Source organism: Schistocerca piceifrons, chromosome 1 (assembly GCF_021461385.2).
Source record: "Schistocerca piceifrons isolate TAMUIC-IGC-003096 chromosome 1, iqSchPice1.1, whole genome shotgun sequence".
Classification (NCBI taxonomy): domain Eukaryota; kingdom Metazoa; phylum Arthropoda; class Insecta; order Orthoptera; family Acrididae; genus Schistocerca; species Schistocerca piceifrons.
The window spans coordinates 1,148,289,288-1,148,307,579 of record NC_060138.1 but is presented as its reverse complement, the minus strand read 5'-3'; positions in this window follow the sequence as shown (position 1 = coordinate 1,148,307,579).

Genomic DNA, 18,292 nt, shown 5'->3' with positions numbered 1-18,292 from the left:
AGAGGAAAGAATGGTTCAGTTCATCGAAAATAGAACCTTTTTTTTCCTTTTTTGAATCATCAGTCTTCTAGCTGGTTTTGTTGCGGCCCGTCTCACCTCTACCAAACTCTTCATCTCAGAGTGACACTTGCAACCTATCTCGTCAATTATTTGCTGCGTGTATCCCAATCTCCGTCTTCCTCTACAGTTTTTACCCTCTACAGCTCCCACTATTACCATGGAAGTTATTTCGTGATATCTTAACAGATGTCCTGCCATCCTGCCCCTTATTCTTGTCAGTGTTTTCCATACATTCCATTCCTCGGCAGTTCTCTGGAGAACCTCCTCATTCATCACTTTATCAATTCACCCAATTCTTCTGTATCACTTCATCTCAAATGCTTCCATTCTTTACTTTTCCTTGTTTCCCACAGTCCATATTTCACTATCACACAATGCTGTGCTACAAACGTACATATTCAGAAACTTCTTCCTCAAAATAAGGTCTGTGTTTGAAAGTAGTAGACTTCTCTTGGCCTGGAATTCTCTTTCCTCCAGTACTAGTCCGCTTTTTATGTACTTCTTTCTCCGTCCCCGGCCGTCATGTATTATTTTGTTGCCTAGGAAACAAAATGTGTTTACTTCATCTACTTCGTGATCACCAATCCTGACGCTATTTCTCTCTATTCTCATTTCTGCTACTTCTCATTACTTCCTTTCTTCAGTTTACTCTCAATCCATATCCTGTACTCATTACACTGTTCATTCCGTTCAACAGATGCTGTAACTCTCCTGCACTGTCATTGAAAATAGCAATGTAATCAGCGAATCTTATCAATGATATCCTTTCACCTTGAATGTTAATTCACTCTTGAACGTTTCATTTGTTTCCATCATTGTTTCTTCGATGTATACAATGAACAGTAGAAGCGAAAGACTGTCTCTATCTTACACCATTTTTAAACCGAGCACTTCCTTCTTGATCTTCCACTCGCATTTGTCCCACTTGGCTTCTGCACATGTAGTATATCACCAATGTTCTCCCTATAGCTCACCCCTATTTTTCTCATAGTATCGAATATATTACACCATTTGACATTGTCGAACTTTTTTCCGGGTCTACAAATCCTATGAACATGTCTTCATTCTTCTTTAGTTTTGCTTCCTAATGTCTTTACCTTTTCTAAAGCCAAACTGATCGTCTTCTAGTACATCCTCAAGTTTTTTCTCTTTTTCTGTAATTATTCTTGTCACCAACGTGTATGTATGAACTGTCAAGCTGATTGTGCGATAATTCTCAGGTTCGAATTCTGCCACGGGCATGGCTGTGTATTATGTCCTTAGGTTAGTTAGGTTTAAGTAGTTCTAAGTTCTAGGGGACTGATGACCTCAGAAGTTAAGTCCCATAGTGCTCAGAGCTATTTGAACCATTTGATAATTCTCGCATCTGTCGGCTCTTGCAATCTTAGAACTGTGTCAATGTTGTCCTTCTGAAAGTCAGATGGTAACTTGCCACCCTCATACATTCTACACACCAACGTGAATAATCGTTTCGTCGCCACTTCCACAATGATTTTAGGAATTCCTTATTCGATCTTAAGTCTTCCAAACCTCTTTTAAATTCTGATTCTAATACTGGGTCTCCCCTCTCTTCTTATATCACGTCGTTGGACGTCTTCACTCTCGTAGAGGCTGTCAGCGTACTCTTTCCACTTATCTGCACTTTCACTTTTAACAGTGGCATTCACGTTGTACTCGTAATATTACCACTCTTGCTTTTAGTTTCACCGAAGATTGCTTTGACTTTCCTATATGCTGAGTCAGTGGCGAAAACCTTCAGCAAATCATAATGTGTGTTGGTGGAACCATTCTATCATTCTTCAGTATGAATTGCCACGAATAAATGGAACGATAAAACCTGTGGTGTATACACACTAACTATGATGACATGCCCTGGCTATTGAAAACAAAACGCATGGTAAGGATGTGTCGTTATCCACGATAATGCATTCGACCAGAACCACCACAGATGCGTTTGCTGAACTTGGTTGGGAGAAACTTCCTGACCCTCCATATTCACCAGACTTAGCCCCATCTGATTATCATATTTTCCGGTCTCTCTCTAACAACATTCAGAGATTAGTGTTACATGATAAATATTCTCTTAACAACTGGCTAATTTGTTTCTTCAATTCTAAACCACGACCGTTCTACAGGAGAGACGTACAACTCCCACCTGAACGCTGGCAGTCGATCACTGACAAAGACGGTGATTACATCAGAGTGAATGCGTGAGTGGTTACTGACTTACGACCAATATATCAGTTCTCTTATTGTGTATTATATTCTTATGTAATGTAGTGTATTTTAGACTAATGAAATCATGATATTGTAACAACAGCATAGTCTGTTCACCGACGCAATATACACCGTGAGTTAGGAAGAAAGTTACGTGCTTTGAGGAGTGACAGTACTAGTAATTTTCGACAAAAAAAAATCATATGGAATGGTTTCCGAGATAGAATACCTTTAATATCATGTTTGTACGTTTTTCAAAATTGCAGTCACTAGGAAAAACGTGTCACAGTACAAAATTAAACTATATTAAATTTCCAACGATATTGTCCTATGCATTTTTCCTTCAAGGCTAATAGTTTGCACGAAGAGAGCGAGAGAGCATTGAAAGTCTTGGGCGCCGCTCATTAGCTATAGCTTAGGTAATTTATGTAAGCCAATTTGAGGTAGTTTCCCAACTTGATAGACTACAAGTATACCAAATCAAATTGATCGTCTCGAATTCCTCTACGTTACTGTGGTAGTTTGCAAATATTGACAATGTGCTGAATAACACAGAAATTAAATAACAAAGCATATTAAACGTGTTCTACCTCGGAAACCATTCCGAATGGGGCACCTGTCCTTATTATGTTTCTTGTTTAGATTCATCAATGTTATTGCTCCTCAGAGGATGTAACTTTCCTCCTGACTTCCCTTCTATTACTCAACCACCTATTTATCTTAAATGATCATTGGTTAATTTTCGTTAAGCTACTTGGAGAGGCTATGTGAATTGCTAATCTGTGTTATAATATCTACGTTACTACCTACATGCTGACAATCGTGTGTTCAGTAACAACAAATGTGAATGAAACGAAAAGTAAACTTCTCAGCGTTGATCGAATTCTTAAATCACTTTTTAATGCATCTAATAATGGTTATGAGGATAGCGGTAGAAGAATGTCTATGGGACTTGTGTAGCATGTGGTAGCCGTGCGGTTCGAGGCGTCTTGCCACGGTTCGAACGACTGCCTCCGTCGGAGGTTCGAGTCCTCCCTCGGGTATATGTGTGTGTGTGTGTTGTCCTTAGCGTAGGTTAGTTTAAATTAGATTAAATATTGTATAAGCCTAGGGACCGATGACCACAGCAGTTTGGTCCCACAGCAACTTACCACAAATCTCCAAATTAGCATCAAAACAGGTAAGCAAGCCTACAAGGGCCATGCTAGTTCCATACTGCTGTATGACACAGCTGTCGCTTTTCTGTCAATTACATTTTGAAATGTTGAAGATATTGGTAAACTGCACGGTGTTGTTTCCTTTTGCCTATACCAGTGGGTATTCACGCACTTGAAATGTGATCTATCGCAATTATTTTTCGACAGCTGTCACGAACTTCTCTTCCAGTAATGTTGCAGTACGTAAAAACTAACAACACCTTCACTAATTCACTTTCATTTAAAATAGTTCGTCTTCAGCACCATTGATGGAAGAGGAGAAAGAGATTATCGTTTAACGTCCCGTCTTACAACGAGGTCGTTAGTGATGAAGCCCAAGCTCGGATTAGGGAAGGATGGGGAAGGAAATCGGCCGTACCCTTTCAAAGGAAACATCCCGGCATTTGCCAGAAATGACTAAGAGAAATCGCTGGGAACGCAAATCAAGATGGCCGCACGCGGGCTGGAACTGTCGTCCTCCTAAATGCGAGTCCAGTGTGCGTTCCACTGCGCCACCTTAGTTGGTAACAATACTGATCTTTACGTTCTAAGTTGAGGGGAAAACCAACCTGATGCTATTCAAATATCTTACGGGTTTGCTGCCGGGTGACTTCGTCGACCACCGCCGATATTTCGACAGAAGCAAACCCTGCCACTCTCAAGGCACAACTGCAAGGAGGAAGCAGTGTGCAAGGGAATGCTATATGAACATTCAATTCGCCGGGAAAAGTTAAGGTCTCAACCTGATGATAATTTCAGAGAAGGCTAGGGGACGCAGAATCAAGATAACTAAGGGTCCTAAATGCACCGCTGTGGAACTACGGCTATAAAACTGTTTCCTTCTTCCACGATGCATAAAAAGATTTCCTCATAAACTATCAACATTAAAATTATATTTCTGAATAAGAGACCCTCTTCGTAATTTTTTCTTTTTATAGAGGATGTTGAAGGCCTTAGCACTGTATACAGAAATGGATGTTATCAGACTTAAAAGCTGGTAGTATCGTAGATTAGTAGCTAGTTTTCATTCATCGTCAATGTAGATTTATCGCATAATTTCATTTGTAGGACACTCGACAGCGATGTTATTGCAGCGAGAGGCAATAATATTCCAACTTACGTCACTCTTTATCAATAAAATACCTCCCCAATAATGCCCGTCCATTTTCGTGTACATAAAAATTTTCAAATATTTTTTGAATGGTAACTCTTCCGCCATTTGCCTGAATGTTTTTTGTTATTTATACACCATCGCAGTTTCAGTTTTTGAGGCATTATCAAGTGCAACTACATCACACATGTCTGCATAAGATGGCATCGCCAACAACTCATCTCTGTTTATATTAAAGCACACGTATCGTCATACAATACGAATTCTTTTAAAAGTGTAGGTATTCAGGCAAAAAAAATGAACCAGACTGACTTTTTTAAAAGATTGATACTGATATTTAACTGAAATTGACTCTGCTGTTACAAGATAAAATGTTGTGAGAGACTCTTTATCAGAGATAAATTTTGTGAGTCGCTATCTTACATTTAATTAACAAACAACTTACCAACATTGGGTGTCACAGGAGGAATGATCAATATTTCGTGATACGACGGACACAATCTTTCGAAGGAAAAACGTCTCGTAAGCATCGGCTTTAAAGTGCTAACCATAAGATCTACAAGGACTTCTTTACTTTCGATGGCGTAAAACAAATCTCTTCTGCTGCAAGCTCTTTGGGGGGAGGGGGGGGGGGGTTTGTACATTTCGGAAGGAAATAGTATGTACCAAAAGAAGAAAAAAATTTCTAGCAGCATGGGCTCTAAAATGTATAATCATAAGAGCTACGATCACTTATTCAGTAGAGGAGGTGTGCTACGCAGTACCGAAGACGAAGCAGCGGTCACAGCTGCAAATGTATGCAATTTACTGGACTTTTTTGTTTCGAATGATCGTTTCTGTCATATCCCTGAAAATTGACCGTTCGTACTGGGACACCCGGTATAAAATCATAATCTTGGATGCTCATTCCTTGTATTTTCTTTACAATTAAGCTGATTTGTAATTGACAAATTTATTTCATTTCTTTAATATTCAATCTAAAAATAACATTAAATGGTCTGTTTATCAGACTAGGCCAAAATCAAGGATAAAAATGTTCATGTTACTATCTACTTACTAGAAAATCAGTTTTCTTTTCTTAAATTAAAAATATACATATTTTATCCCCAGCTCCACTTATAGACTGCCTTCTAGCTACCCCACGAAACAACAAAATTATCTCTAATCGAAGACTCTACTTTAGCCCTAGAAAACAAAATTTTATTCTTCGTATTCAGGTGCGCGCTGTCTGGTCTCATCTCACCCTATAAAATACGCTAGAGAAGTTAATCATTTGTGACACTACCCACTTACTCTCGGGGCAGACAACATGTTGCCGTTTGCCTTCCGTTCCTGCAGAAATGTTGTGAGTATACTTCTTCTCTACAGGTCAGGCAATAGACGATACACTCAACTTTAAATTAGATCAAACTGAACAAACCTTGGACGTCTGATGCATATCAATCATTTTATTGCGAACAATATTAAATTTGGATGTGGGCTGTAGTTGAGTAGTAGCAATTGGCCTTTCCCACAGACACTCATCCACGGGCTTCTGTTGCAGCGGATGGTTATGCAGCGGGAACAGTGGAGTGAGGACCCGTGGCACAAAGCGTGTCGGAAATCTAATACCGAAATTCACTGCACTGAGAAGTTAGCCATGGTTCAGGTTTAGTCGGGGCACATTAATTATAGCTTGTGATGCACTTCAGGTAACAGTTTCATTTTGTGTCTATCTGAGACAGTGTTAAGAACTTTGAAATTATACAAGATGAGCGATATTCGTATAATACAAGGTCATTCATAAGTACCCCAGAGTTTCAGAAGACGGCTGCGTGAAAGCTACAAGACGTACAGGAAAATAGCACGTATAAGTGGATAAAGTATCTCTCCGTGTTTAAATTCGTCGTATGCCCCGTGACCTAGCTGCAGAATGCACACTATGGAGCAGGCATGTTAGAATATGATGCAAAATGGAGCGATGCGTGTGTTTTGTGTCCTTAAATTCGCTGAATACAAGTCAGCAGTGATGGTCTCTGTCCAATGATATGACTGTTATGTGCCATATTTTCTGTGTATCTTGTTTCAGGACGATTTCGTACCAAAAATCAGGCACAAGGCTGCTTATGTGAAGGGGAGAAACCAGGCAACTGGGACCATCAGAAAAGAAGGAGGAGCGTGTGCAGAAAGGTGAACCGTCTTAAAATGCATGATTGGGGCACAGTTCATCCACACCAGATTGTGGAATGCATTCATCTACCGGGTGATCAAAAAGTCATTATAAATTTGAAAACTTAATAAACCACGGAATAATGTAAATAGAGGTAAAAATTGACACACATGCTTGGAATAACGTGGGGTTTTATTTCAACAACAACAAAACACCCCATGTTGCTAGACGCGTGAAAGATCTCTTGCGCGCGTCGTTTGGTGATGATCGTGTGTTCAGCCGCCACTTTCGTCATGCTTGGCCGCCCAGGTCCCCAGACCTCAGTCCGTGCGATTATTGACTTTGGGGTTACCTGAAGTCGCAAGTGTATCGTGATCGACCGACATCTCTAGGGATGCTGGAGGACAACATCCGACGCCAATGCCTCAGCATAACTCCGGACATGCTTTACAGTGCTGTTCACAACATTATTCCTCGACTACAGCTATTGTTGAGCAATGATGGTGGACATATTGAGCATTTCCTGTAAAGAACATCATCTTTGCTTTGTCTTTCTTTGTTATGCTAATTATTGCTATTCTGATCAGATGAAGCGCCATCTGTCGGACATTTTTTGAACGTTTGTTATTTTTTTGGTTATAATAAAACCCCATGTCATTCCAAGCATGTGTGACAATTTGTACCTCTCTGTCTACATTATTCCGTGATTTATTCAGTTTTCAAATTTATACTGACTATTTGATCACCCGGTACATCTACATTTACCCCCCCCCCCCCACATCTGTATCTACATCTACATGGATACTTTGCAGATTACAAGTGAATGGCTGCGGGTTCATTGAACCACCTTCACAATAATACTCAATTACTCCACTCTCGAACAGCGTACGGAAAAAACGAACACCTATATCTTTCCGTGCGAGCTGTGATTTCCCTTACTTTATTATGATGATCGTTTCTCCCTATGTAGGTCTGCACCAACGAAATATTTTCGCATTCGGAGGAGAAAGCTGGTGATTGAAATTTCATGAGAAGATCCCGCCACAACGAGAAACGTCTTTGTTTTAATGATTTGCAACGCAAATCCTGTATCATGTGCGTGACACTCTCTCCCCTATTTCTCGATAATACAAGACATGCTGCTTTTCTCTGAACTTTCTCGATGTTTACCGTTAATCCTATCCGGTAAGGATCCCACACCAAGCAGTAGTACTCCAAAAGAGGACAGACAAGCGTAGTGTAGGCAGTCTGTTTAGTAGATCTGTCGCATTTTCTAGGTGTTCTGCCAGTAAATCGCAGTCTTTGGTTTTCCTTCCCCATAACATTTTCTATGTGTTCTTTCCAATTTAAGTACTTCTTAATTGTAATTCCTAGGTATTTAGTTGAATTTATGGCCTTTAGATTTGACTGATTAGCCGTGTAAGAGAAATTTAACGGATTCCTTTTAGCACTCATGTAAATGACCCCACACTTTGCATTATTTTGGGGCAACTGCCAATTTTCTCACTATACAGATACCTTCTCTAAATCGTTTTCCAATTTATTTTGATCTTCTGCTCACTTTGCGAGAGATAAACGACAGTATGATCTGCAAGCAACTTAAGACGGCTGCTGAGATTGTCTTCTATATCGTTTATATAGGTAAAGAACAGCAGACCTACATATGGAGAAACGATCATCGTAATAAAATAAGCTCGCACGGAAAGATATAGGTGTTCGTTTTTTTTTCCGCACGCTTTTCGAGAGTGGAATAACGGATAATTATTGTGAAGGTGGTTCAATGAGCCCGCTGTCAGGCACTTGTGATTTGCAAAGTATCCATGTAGATGTAGATGCAGATGAATGCATTCATAAAAGTTGACCTGCAGCATGTTCTGGCTACGCTGCTACATTTTCCATCAGTCTGATGGTATATGAAACGTAGATATCAAAATATTCATGAGTGCTGGTGCAATTAAACAGGGGAAGCTGTCATTATGTGGTCTTTTGAAGACCGTGAGTTTACATAACCACGTGGCTGCAAAAGTAACCAGAAACATTAATAAGGAACAGGCATCTCGACGCCAGAATTGTAGATGACGTGCTGTATTAGAACACCATTCCTTTTACCGAATATGCAGACTTATACTGGACTTTCATAGCCAACATTGTAATTCAAATTGAGTGCAAAGAAATAAATTACTTTATGGCATGTAAAAATGATGGTATCAAGGAACCGAAGTGACTTGCTTCTGACTCAAAATGTGTTTCAGAAACTATCATTATCACGGTTGGCAACAGAATATATGGATATTCTGGTGGACGTGCACACGCGACTCAAACCAATCTACAAAGAAATTGTTGCCTCAAAAAGACCTGTTACTTGGGGACTATGCAAACCAAGCAAGTTAATTCTGAGGCCTAAATACAGGCTCATTCAGTCATCGTACGATATCCTTGTTTAGTCAATGAGAAACTTTCATGAATTTAAAGGTGGTAACAGATAACGGCCTGCACAACAACCTCATACAGACAACGGGTAGTCCTAAAACAGTTCTTTTTGAACTTGAATGATCAATGTCCACTGCATTGACATTCTTTTCGAGGTAGACGTAAGAGCTAAATCACTAATTTTAAAAAGTGGGAGCACGAAAATAGTAGGCGTAGATTTGAGGGAAATTTCGCATTTGTTAAACAATAACAGAACGCACTGGTGCAGCGTCTGTATTTCACAGTGTCTGTATAGTTCGATGTAACGTTGTTTCAGACGTGTATCCATGTCCAAAGGAACAGACACTGCTGACGATGTATGGCCGTATTAAATCATGAAAGTATGTGCAGATCGCGAACACGGTATCTCAGCAGCTATGCAATTTACTGGAATCATATGGGAACTGGGACATATTGAAGTTCGGGTCTGTCCTGAAAGCATGCTTGGATAGCCTAAATAACCAGTGCGACGTTAGTGTTAAACCGCACAATCCTGTGTCTTTTACTTTTGACCAATCACAACTTAATACCTTATATGAACAATTTATCGAAAGAACAAATTTATAAAATCCACAAATATCAAAATAACAACCTCTTTACATAACAAATTTATCATAAACTGTACCTTGTTTTCTCAGTCGCATAAACTGGCCAGTTGTGCTTCACAATTTCCTCTGGGTATATTCCACTCTTTCAGTATACATTTTTCACCTGGACGTGCACTCAGTTACTAGAGATAACATTATTCATTTATTTAATACTGCGCATTGACACCATCATTATTCACACTAACAATTAAACAAATTAGCAATAATTAGTGAAATTCATAATAATCAGAATGAATAGAGTTTTGCTTCCCAAATATACAGTTATCTCTACCTGATAATCTCACAGTCCATAAGATGCTGACACCTTTCGGCCACAGACGGAACTACTTGCAGCCAGCTACTGGACCCGAGCGCATCTGCCATGCGATAACCATGACTCATTGAATATATGTGCTATCTTCTGTGTCTTACATACATACATACATGCTTACACACACACACACACACACACACACACACACACATACACACACACACACACACACACAAATGCGATGCAAGGCGCTACGCCTCTTCCTTCCCCTTGGTAGTCCCGTCCAGATTTTCAACTGGGGGTCTAATACGGATTACGGAATGTTTTACCAATAGCGAGATCATCAGGAAATTTTCTCAGTTAGAAACCACATGTACTGTGATACACATTACATGCAGTGGTTTCCATTGCCTTTTGGGTACTCAGGCCGTTTATCATCTCTGATTTTTCCACTTTTTTGGAGCAGCTTCCCAGGACAAAAGAGTGTCCCGAACACGTGTCCGCTCCTCCACCATCTTTGAAAAGGACATTGGCAGAACCAGTCGTTACTTCTTATGCCGGAAGTCTTTGGTCATCATTGCTGATGACTTTTACACGTAATGTAAACAGCTGATGGGTTCGAAACCGGGAACAATAACGTTCTGATTGTAAGTCAAAGACGCCACCTCTGGACCACGGCTTCAATCAGGGTCAATGAAAAAGTACAGCAAAAGGAAAGTTACATTAACGTGGCAAATGTGACTGGATCAAATACGCAATTAAGATCAGGAAAATGCCTGAGAATGCCTTCCGGATGCTTTCCATTATTTACGAAATCACTGTAACACCCTCTATTTAAAACAGTTGTCGTGTTTACACGACAGAAATTATGGAGTAGCTTTATGATGTTTTCGGGGCATCTACACTACTGGCCATTAAAACTGCTACACCACGAAGATGACGTGATACAGACGCGAAATTTAACCGACAGGAAGAAGATACTGTGTTATGCAAATGGTTAGCTTTTCAGAGCATTCACACAAGGTTGGCGCCGGTGGCGACACCTACTACGTGCTGTCATGAGGAAAGTCCCAACCGATTTCTCATACACAAACAGCAGTTGACCGAAGTTGCCTGGTGAAACGTTGCTGTGATGCCTCGTGTAAGAAGCAGAAATGCCTACCACCACGTTTCCGACTTTGATAAAGGTCGGATTGTAGCCTATCGCGATTGCGGTTTGTCGTATCGCGACATTGCTGCTCGCGTTGGTCGAGATCCAATGTCTGTTAGCAGAATATGGAATCGGTGGGTTCAGGAGGGTAATACGGAACGCAGTGCTGGATCCCAACGCCTCGTATCACTAACAGACGAGATAACAGGCATCTTATCCGCATGGCTGTAACGGATCGTGCAGCCACGTCTCGATCCCTGAGTCAACAGATGGGGACGCTTGCAAGACAACAACCATATCTACGAACAGTTCGACGACGTTTGCAGCAGCATGGACTATCGGCTCGGAGACCACGGCCGCGGTTACCCTTGACGCTGCATCACAGACAGGAGCGCCTGTGATGGTGTACTCAACGACGAACCTGGGTGCACGTATGGTAAAACGTCATTTTTTCGGACGAATCCAGGTTCTGGTTACAGTATCATGATGGTCGCATCCGTGTTTGGCGACATCGCGGTGAACGCACATTGGAAGCGTGTATTCGTTATCGCCATACTGGCGTTCACTCGGCGCGATGGTATGGGGTGCCACTGGTTACATGTCTCGGTCACCTCTTGTTCGCACTGACGGCACTTTCAACAGTGGACGTTACATTTCACATGTGCTACGACCCGTGGCTCTACCCTTCATTCGATCCCTGGGAAACCCTACATTTCAGCAGGATAATGCACGACCGCATGTTACAGGTCCTGTACGGGCCTTTCTGGATACAGAAAATGTTCGACTGCTGCCCTGGCCAGCACATTCTCCAGATCTCTCGCAAACTAAAACGTCTGGTCAATGTTGGCCGAGCAGCTGGCTCGTCACAATACGCCAGTCACTACTCTTGATGATTCGGTTTGAAGCTGCATGGGCTGGTGTACCCGTACACGCCTTCCAAGCTCTGTTTGACTCAATGCCCAGGCGTATCAAGGCCGTTATTACGGCCAGAGGTGGTGGTTCTGGGTACTGATTCATCAGGATCTATGCACCCAAATTGCGTGAAAATGTAATGACATGCCACTTCTAGTATAATATATCTGTCCAATGAATACACGTTTATCATCTGCATTTCTTCTTGGTGTAGCAATTTTAATGGCCAGTAGCGTAAATTTATAGCGCAATTTTACCTTGTACTACTTTCACGGCTATCAGTGTGTGAACATACGTGCCTGTTCGGAGACAGGATACCGTCGTGTTGGAGGCGAAATCAGACGCGTTTCAATGGCGCTGGCAGGTATTTCTAAATCATTGTCAGGAAGGAGTCCCCCAGTATCGTCTCAAGTCTCCTGGAACCCTTGGGGGTTTATCTCCGGCTAGAAAGACACTCGCCACAGGAGAAGACTGGGCAGGGAGGTGGAGCTTCCCCCCTGGTGGTGTCCTCCCTGCGGCGACCCAGCCGGATCAGATAGACGCCGCCATAGCAGGCAGGCAGTCAGCCAGTGAAGACGGCCCTGCGTGGGAGTCCCTTACGGCGGTCACACGACGCCGCAGCCGCGTCGAAGATCTGACGCTACTGGACCTCAGGGCCGTTTGGCGGGGGAAATTTAATTAAGACGCCGCGGCGGGCAGCGCGGCACTCCTCGGCTAATCTCGGCGTCGCGGCCGATTACCCGGCTGGCCCGGCGCTGATTAAAGGCGCGGGGTCGTACCCCCTCCCCCCCCCCCCCTCCCCCCGCAGACCCGACAACCACCCATCTCCTAGTGTCCACCGCTAACGCCCTGCCTCCCCACAGCTCACGGCTAGAGCGTCCCAGACACCTCTCAGCGTCGGCCTCTGCTATACATGCTGTCGAGGCTATCGTCCTAACCGCATCTGTAGTGTGGCTAACTGCCTAACTACGTAACGTTCTGGGAATATACCCTATAGGCCTACAGATTTATAGGAATCATTTATAGACTACAAAAAAGGCACACAGAAAGTGCAGGCGATAACTGGAGAGTGGCAGCGCAGTCGAGATGAACAGACAATGGAACATAGCCGGTCGGGGTGGCCGAGCCGTTCTAGGCGCTTCAGTCCGGAACCGCGCTGCTGCTGCTACGGTCGCAGGTTGTAATCCTGCCTCGGACATGGATGTGTGTCTTTTGGACTACATGGTTGTGGAGAGAAGCAGCGATTAGTATGATTGATCAATAATTCAAGAGCAGTCTTAATCGCATTTATTTTGCTATAATACCACCAACCGGTTTCAACCCGACGTAGGGGTCATCTTCTGGGCGTTTACACCATTGGTCGACTGCTGGTGGTGTCACTCCTGTCTACATAACGGCAGGAAACTATCAACGTCGGGCTGAAACCGGTTGGCGGTATTATAACAATAATAAATGCGATTAAGACTGTTCTTGAATTATTGATGGATGTGTGTGATGTCCTTAGGTTATGTTTAAGTAGTTCTAAGTTCTAGGGGACTGATCACCTCACAACTTAAGTCCCGTAGTGCTCAGAGCCATTTGAATCATTTGAACAATGGAACGTACACTGCCTGATAGAACATCTACATCTACATCTACATCTACATCTACATATACATGGTTACTCTGCAAGTGCCTGGCAGAGGGCTCATCGAACCATTTTCATACTACTTCTCTACCATTCCACTCTCCAATGGCGCGTGGGAAAAAGGAACACCTAAATCTTTCCGTTCGAGCTCTGATGTTTGTTATTTTATTATGATGATCATTTCTCCCTACGTAGGTGGGTGTCAACATATTTACGCATTCGGAAGAGAAAGTTGATGATTAAAATTTCGTAAATAGATCTCACTGCAAAGAAACCGCTGTTGTTTCAGTGACTGCCACCCCAACTCGCGTATCATATCAGTGACACTCTCACCCCTGTTGCGCTATAGCACGAAACGAGCTGCCCTTCTTTGCACTTTTTCGATGTCCTCCGTCAATTCTACCTGGTAAGGATGCCATACCGCGCAGCAATATTCCAGCAGAGGACGGACAAGTGTGATGTAGGCTGTCCCTTTAGTGGGTTTGTCGCATCTTCTAAGTGTACTGCCAGCAAAGCGCATTCTTTGTTTCGCCTTCCACACAATATTATCTAGGTGGTCTTTCCAATTTAAGTCGTTCATAATTGTAATTTCTAGGTATTTAGTCGAATTGACAGCCCTTAGATTTGTGCGATTTATCGTATAGTCGAAATTTATCGGATTTCTTTTAGTACCCATGTGGATGACCTCGCACTTTTCTTTGTTTTGTGCTAATTGCCACTTTTCGCATCATACAGAAATTCTCTCTAGATCATTTTGTAATTGGAATTGATCGTCTGATGATTTTACTAGACGGTAAATTACAGCGTCATCTACAAACAATCTAAGGGGGCTGCTCAAATTATCACCCAGGTCATTTATATAAATCAGGAACAGCAGAAGGCCTATGCACTACCTTGCGGGACGCGAGATATCACTTCTGTTCTACTTGATGATTTACCGCCTATCACTACGAACTGTGACCTCTCTGAGAGGAAATCACGAATCCAGTCACACACCTGAGACGATACTTCATATGCAATCTATTTGTTTAATAGTCGCTTGTGAGGAATGGTATCAAAAGCCTTCTGTAAATCTAGGAATATGGAATCGATCTGAGATCCCTTGTCGACAGCACTCATAACTTCATGGGAATAAAGAGCTAACTGTGTTTCAAAAGAACGATATTTTGCTGAATCCGTGTTGGTTATGTACCAGAAAGGCATTTTCTTCAATGTGATTCATAATGTTCGAGTACAGTATATGCTCCAAAATCCTGCTGAAAATTGAGGTCAGTGATATGGGTCTGTAATTCAATGGGTTACTCCTATTTCCTTTCTTGAATATTGTGTAAGATGGCAAGAACTATGCCTCTTACATGAAGTCATTAAAGATCACCGAACTCACGTTGAGTGAACAGTAGGGGTGAACAAAAATGACTGACATGGCACAATGCATCTTGTAGAGGGTATAGTATGGACGTATTGGAATAATTAATGTTGGGTGATGGTTCTAAAGTAATTCACACGACATGAAAACTTTGTGGAAATGCGTCGATTTACTGGTCGCTAGTTTATCCCATGGAAGTACACTCCTGGAAATGGAAAAAAGAACACATTGACACCGGTGTGTCAGACCCACCATACTTGCTCCGGACACTGCGAGAGGGCTGTACAAGCAATGATCACACGCACGGCACAGCGGACACACCAGGAACCGCGGTGTTGGCCGTCGAATGGCGCTAGCTGCGCAGCATTTGTGCACCGCCGCCGTCAGTGTCAGCCAGTTTGCCGTGGCATACGGAGCTCCATCGCAGTCTTTAACACTGGTAGCATGCCGCGACAGCGTGGACGTGAACCGTATGTGCAGTTGACGGACTTTGAGCGAGGGCGTATAGTGGGCATGCGGGAGGCCGGGTGGACGTACCGCCGAATTGCTCAACACGTGGGGCGTGAGGTCTCCACAGTACATCGATGTTGTCGCCAGTGGTCGGCGGAAGGTGCACGTGCCCGTCGCCCTGGGACCGGACCGCAGCGACGCACGGATGCACGCCAAGACCGTAGGATCCTACGCAGTGCCGTAGGGGACCGCACCGCCACTTCCCAGCAAATTAGGGACACTGTTGCTCCTGGGGTATCGGCGAGGAACATTCGCAACCGTCTCCATGAAGCTGGGCTACGGTCCCGCACACCGTTAGGCCGTCTTCCGCTCACGCCCCAACATCGTGCAGCCCGCCTCCAGTGGTGTCGCGACAGGCGTGAATGGAGGGACGAATGGAGACGTGTCGTCTTCAGCGATGAGAGTCGCTTCTGCCTTGGTGCCAGTGATGGTCGTATGCGTGTTTGGCGCCGTGCAGGTGAGCGCCACAATCAGGACTGCATACGACCGAGGCACACAGGGCCAACACCCGGCATCATGGTGTGGGGAGCGATCTCCTACACTGGCCGTACACCACTGGTGATCGTCGAGGGGACACTGAATAGTGCACGGTACATCCAAACCGTCATCGAACCCATCGTTCTACCATTCCTAGACCGGCAAGGGAACTTGCTGTTCCAACAGGACAATGCACGTCCGCATGTATCCCGTGCCACCCAATGTGCTCTAGAAGGTGTAAGTCAACTACCCTGGCCAGCAAGATCTCCGGATCTGTCCCCCATTGAGCATGTTTGGGACTGGATGAAGCGTCGTCTCACGCGGTCTGCACGTCCAGCACGAACGCTGGTCCAACTGAGGCGCCAGTTGGAAATGGCATGGCAAGCCGTTCCACAGGACTACATCCAGCATCTCTACGATCGTCTCCATGGGAGAATAGCAGCCTGCATTGCTGCGAAAGGTGGATATACACTGTACTAGTGCCAACATTGTGCATGCTCTGTTGCCTGTGTCTATGTTCCTGTCGTTCTGTCAGTGTGATCATGTGATGTATCTGACCCCAGGAATGTGTCAATAAAGTTTCCCCTTCCTGGGACAATGAATTCACGGTGTTCTTATTTCAATTTCCAGGAGTGTATTTAGAGTTGACCACAGCCAGTTGGTGGCGCACAGCTGGAGAGCGGCGAAGGGAAGCGACAATAGGCAGCTTACGGCTGCTCAAACTCTGAGAAAGTGGTAACAGGGCGCGGCCTCCAGCTGCCTCAAGGTGAGTGGCAGTGAGGGGGTGGTTGACCCCATGCTGGTGTACCGGGAAGCAGACGGAGAACTTGTATGCCTGTTGATAAATGTCCGTCATCTCGTTTTCAGTGAAACATGCAAGAAAGCCACGCAAAGCTATGGTGGAGCGATCAACACAGGCCGAAATATGCGTGTTCGTGACTATAGAAACTTCACGCTGAATTCACGGTCTGCAGAGTCTGAAGTAAATCAGGTGAAGAGCGGCAGAACGAAATACGCTGGCCTCTGATGGGAACGTAGGACCAAGGAATTTGAAGTACTCTCCTGGGAGTCAGAATTTCGAAAAAATTGGTGTTTTATGCAAACACTAACCTTGATGGGTGGCCTGGGAGGAACTAAATAGCAGAAGTTGAGAGGAAGGGAAATTTTGTGGGAATTTGTTCACTTCCCAGAGCAGCCATTGGTCGGCGCTGGGAAGCGACACATAATTAACGCGACTTGCGCTGTAATTGGCGTAAGTGATTTTGCTGGAGTGGAGACTGAGGTGAAGAGCGGACTGGCAGAAGTCTCCGTAGAGTTCTTCGTTCCCAGCTTGCCTAGAGTGCAGACGTGGCGCTCTTTACTCAGCTTGCCTGAGAGAGAGTGAGCATCTCTGCATTTTAGGACTTAGCAAACGGAATGATTGAGCTTGGAGGTAGAAACTTTTCGTTCAGCTATGTGCTGAGCAAGATAGCTAGGAGTGAATAGACGAGTGCAGCCTTGCAGCACCATGAGGTCGGCCGACATCTGCACAACGACGACGCACCGCCACGCTGTATTCGGTGATATTGCGCCTGCTCCGGCCACTGATTAATTTGTTGGATCACGTTGGCAGAGTTTCCACAAGGGTTTCATGGGCCATGTATTGTAGAATTCTTCCCGCACTTCGCATTATGCCTGGGTCAATCGGTAGGAATTAATTTTGATTTATCACGCTTTACTCCACCAAACGCAATTTATCCCCACTGCCTGTTAGGAGAGATGGTTGAAGGTCGTGAGTTAAAATAAATTTTTGCTAATCGATTGGGTCTGTTTTCAATCAAGTACTTGAAATGCCAAGTTCCTTTCTTAATTAATTTTATGTTCAACATTTGCATCTGGTGTTCAGTAGCTGAATATAACATCAATAGACACCCCTACTTAATTAAAAGGGATCAATTCTGAATCAATTAATGTCAACACTGCCTCCAAAGTTCAATCAGGAGTCACAGGGCCTCATTACTTTCTTTGCGTTATCCGATATTGCGGTAGTTTTGCACTCTCTGTTGATCTGTTAGTCAATTAGCTGGGGTGAACACACGCCAAAACCAGATAAGTAACGGGTGGGGTGTTACAATTGGTGTCACATGTGCTACTTTCCAGTCTTTAGGAACAGACCCTTCGTCAATTAAACATCCGGAAGAAATTGTC